The following is a 4,834-nucleotide window of genomic DNA, read 5'->3' on the forward strand; positions in this document are numbered from 1 at the left end:
ATTTCTGGTCAGGGCCATGAGCAGGAGGTTCAGCCAGGAGCTGCGAATTTCTAGAGAGAGAGTTTAGTTAGATGATCCAATAGGTTGGGCTTGAGTGGCTATGATGAGGGTTTGAGCCAGTGACAGGCAAATCCAGCAGGATGTAGAGGAGGGATTGATGTTAGAGAGTAGATGGAAAGTCATGTTGATGAGTGTGGGCATAGGAGTAGATCCAGGGTTCGTAAATAGAGAGTGACACTAGAGGATTTCCCATCCCAGACAGTAGAATTGATGACTTTCTCATCATTCCACGTCCGTTTCACCTGAAAATATTAAAAACCTGAGCAAAATTGGAAGGTCCCTTGCCAGGTAAGAGCCTGTGAGGAATGATGGGTCATCTGGTCCTGGATGGTGTCGCCGAATCTTCTTCGGGGATTGTGGGAGGCATCTGGTGAGCCTGAGAGAGGTAGGTATTGCAGTGAAAGTAGGAGGGATGTTAGAATACGCTGTTATCCAAGGGAAAAGAGGAAGGGATGGAGCAGTGGAAGCCAGGGACCTGGATATGAGACTGGAGAAAAGGCAGGGGAGGGAGGGAGCAGGTCGCACAGCCTGTTCCCAGGGGGTTCGTGTTGATTCAGGGAGAAGAAGCCAGTATCTGTGTCTGGCACGCTGATCTGTTAGAAATGCCAGGGAGAGTCCATTATCTCATCACACATCTGCATGTGTCCGATCCTGGGCTCTCTCCAACCTAACAAGTCCCTATTTCACCCAACTCACCAGTTGCTTACAGACAAGTCTGGGTGTGCACCCCCAGAACGGCCTCCCACATGCGGGGGAGGCCTATTAAAATGACACCATGCCAATATGCTAAGAGAGACACTGCTTCAATTTTTGAAGTGAACAGCAAGGTTATTACCAACCAACTGCCCAATAGAGGCCACTTCTGATATCTTTTTTTTTAAATGATGCAGTTTTCAGTTTTTACACACTGATGAGGGCATTTTAATATAACCAGAGATGTGGGGGGTTTGGGGGGTACAACACATTATGCAAATGTAGTAACAAACGTAAAATGATAAATTAGCAAACAACTATTTAATTATTACTGAGACTAATTCCTGTAGACGGTGCCCCAGCTAATGAACCTGAACTTGTCCTGGTTGACTGCAGTGTTCTGTGAAAACATTTCCATTTGGTTTGTTTGCTGCTCGTGCAGCTCGGTGAAGTAGATAGCATCTGTTTAATGAGCTCCCACTTCATTACGGGGCTGTACTACTTACTGAGTCCTTCTCCTTAAGCATGCAGGCTGTGTACTCTGCCGTTGTTTTAAAGCAAATACTAATTTATGATTACCTGTCACATTAGGCCATTGAAAATTGTACTCGCACTGGCTCCCATGAGCAGAATGCTAATGAGCTGATTATGGACTATGGTGGTGTCCCTTGCTTATAATCCGTGGACATAAATTCTGATCCCACTACACTGTGGGCTCTGGAACAATAGATGCTGTTTAGGCGGCGGGGATGGAGAAGGAAAGAGGGTGGTGAAATCATCACATGTAAATGCAGACTCCCTCAAAGGCCGACAAACTCAGCAATGACCTAATTCAATGTTCACCAATCGCCAAAAACACCCGTTACGCTGTGTCATGTACGGAGGAAGATGAATGGCTCTCTGGCTATTCACTCCTTGCCATGGTCATTACCTAATTGAAGTCTGATGCCCAAGCAAGGCACATCCTGACACGGTGACTGCAAGCCTCCATTGTATGGAATAAATCCTATAGATGTGTCCTAGAATGGTACTGGCAGAGAAAATTCCAATCAATAACACTTTCCCCAAATGCCACTTTTCATCCTCAAGCCTTATATTTACCGGCAGGCTTTACGCACACTGTTCTTTTACTAGTTTCCCCCACCCCTTCTCTCCCCCATTACAAGCCTGCCATTTGCACTTTAAAACATAATATCAAGCAAAGTGCCTCATTAAATCTGTTGTTTTTTGGCGCGCGCGCGCGCGCGCGCGCGCGCGTGTGTATGTGTGTGTGTGTGTGTGTGTGTGTGTGTGTGTGTGTGTAAGTTTATCGCTCTAATTTGCCCCTATAAATTCAAACTATGGGAAGGTGTGACTGTGCTCCGTGTTTGGAGTCCTGACTTCATTCTGCCTGGGGACACTGTGGTTTGCTTCAGTCTGCTGCCCGGACACAGGGAGAGTTACCAACATCACTTCCTCAGGAATGTGTGCACCATTCGTGCCCTTTGGTTACAAATACTGCCTGAGACATCAAATGTGAGGATCACCACAATGACAGAGGTGGCCAAAAAGTGTTCATAATTGAATTCGCATGTTGGAAAGCTAGATATCACCGCCATGGGCAGAACCTATGTTAATTTCTGCAAAGAGGATTAGAAAACCTCACTAAGTTAGCCAAGTACCGCAAACGAGAATCCAACATGATTACAAGATGATTGTTTTATTCATCTGTTCCCCAGACTCACTTTCTTTTCTTCTTCTTCTTTTTTTTTTTTTGAAGACCACCTATTTAGAGACTCCAGCTTTCCTCCTAGAATAATTTTTCACGTTTTTCTTTTTCTGTGCTTAGCTACTGGGACTGACTATTAAATTTATGGAACAGAAGGACAGAGAGAATAAAGGAATTAATTGCTACCTGTGATATGGTTAAAAGAGAAAATGGTGAGAGTAAGGGTGAATCATAATCTATGTGTGCTCATTATATGTTTTAAACAAACTCCTAACTACACATGACAAACCTTTAACCCAAACTAATCTATGCCAGTTCTGCATACCATTTCTCTGAACCAGTGGGGATGTTTGCCTCCTGTCTTTTTGCTGCAGGGAGTGGCCCTCAATGGAGAGGTAGCCACCTGGGTGCTCGCCTGGGGCAGCCTGGTGCCACTTCATACCCTCCAGACTCTGCCACTTCATGTTTAGAATAAAAACAGGACAAAATGACTGTGAAGTTTCTTTTAGGGCTACTATGCTGTAATTCCAACTTTAGCAATGATTAAAGGAGCCCGAATCAGCATGGTGTCTATGATTAAATTGTTAATATCAATTTTGACTACATTCCTGGTTTATTGTAATAAGATGAAAACAGTTCTTAAAAATTAGCAATTTCCTTCAACACATAAATGAAATGACGTGGCTTCTCATTTTGAATAGTGCCTAGTTTGCACCATGGCAACCTTGACCCACTGTTTCTTCAAAGAAACAGCTTTTGTTCATCTTTGTGATGCACCAGTCTGACTCTCACTCACCACAAATTATAAATTATTGGCCAAAATACAAGTTGGTATTTTTTTTAATGGACCTTGAAGAATCTAGAAACCCAATTCATTTTGTTGTCCTGATATGCATACAACACAAGATTTGGGATTGTTTAAAATAACATCTTTTCGTGGTACCTATGTTCCAACTGCAGCAAAGTGGAAGCAAATTAGTTAATTACGGTCTCCAGCCCTATGGGTGTTAACACATCCTTTCCTCGCCTGTAATGAACTCCCAATGCCAGCCATGACGGGGAGGTGTGAGCAGTGGTGCTGCGTTTTTTCCTGCACAAGCAAATTGCTTTTCCTGATTTACATGGGGGAAAAGACTGAGTGCCTATTTACACACTGGATAATCCAATTTGCTTATTTTGCAAAACAGTCCCTTTCCCCTTATTGGCAGTAGTAAGCATTGTGTGGATCTCCACTAGAGTGAAAAAGGAAATACGTTAGCTACAAGGCCACACAATGAGCTCAATTCAGTCAATAAAGCAGAGCTCACTTAAATAGAAGGTGGGGAGGCAACAGCATTTGAAGGAACATTTGGTTTTATGATTATAAAACCTATATCCACTAGATGCCCACCATGAAGTCTAATGGGGGGAGGGGGAATCTTATTGAGAGGTAAAAAATGAGAGCGAGAGAGGGTTTGGAATAAGGTTTCATTTGGGATCTCTTAAGAGATTTGCCAAATAGGATCTTGTACGTTTGCCTAATTCTCAAAAACCCATTCTCTTGAGGCTAGAAGAGAGCTAACAACTGTTAAATACACTTTCATGAGATGAGTCAGATACCATGTAGAGATTTTTAGATACAGTTGAAGCTGTAGAAATAGATGCCTATAAATCAATAACCCACACTACTTCGAATAGCTGAGCAATCATTGTCGAAAAAGGAGGGTGTGAAGGGGGAAGGAGAAGGGCTTAGTAGAGTTGAGGGTACAGGGGTGATTTTTAACTGGATTTTGTTTTCCATAGCTAATCAGAGAGGTCACATGCAAAATCCTTCTCTAAGCATTAAACCCCTAGTTTCACGTGGCCGTGGGCTGGGAAAGAGGATTGCACCTATTAAAATGTGTTTTTCACAAGAAAGGAGAATGTGAAATGGTGTAGTCGGGTACACAGAACACCCTACAGAGATGGTGACCCTGCTCTCAGGGAGTCCTCTTCACACCAGCCAAGCCAGCCACAAAGACAAAAAGGAAAGACAAGAATGTGAAGAGACAAAAGTGCCCGGGCTCCCACAGGGACCCTCCCAATAGCACAGCGATGGCCACACGAACCTTCCCGGCCATCACAGGCTCCTGGGAATAAAGAAAGTGACAAGCAAAACGAATCTGAGGCAGCAGCTGACGAACATTTGCTCTTGTAAAAGCCACCAGCAAGTGTTTCCTTTCCCAAGGACCTTAGAAATAAGCTCGGGTCCAACACAGGCTCCCTGTTCCTTAGGGGGACTCTGGCACAGAATAGATGGGTATATGCTCTCTCTCACTCACACACACACACACACAGGTGTGCGCACCATTATAAATTCGAGCACTGTCTGCACTCTGACATGTCGTATTCCTT

The sequence above is a fragment of the Myotis daubentonii genome, chromosome 4, assembly GCF_963259705.1.
Source record: "Myotis daubentonii chromosome 4, mMyoDau2.1, whole genome shotgun sequence".
Lineage (NCBI taxonomy): Eukaryota > Metazoa > Chordata > Mammalia > Chiroptera > Vespertilionidae > Myotis > Myotis daubentonii.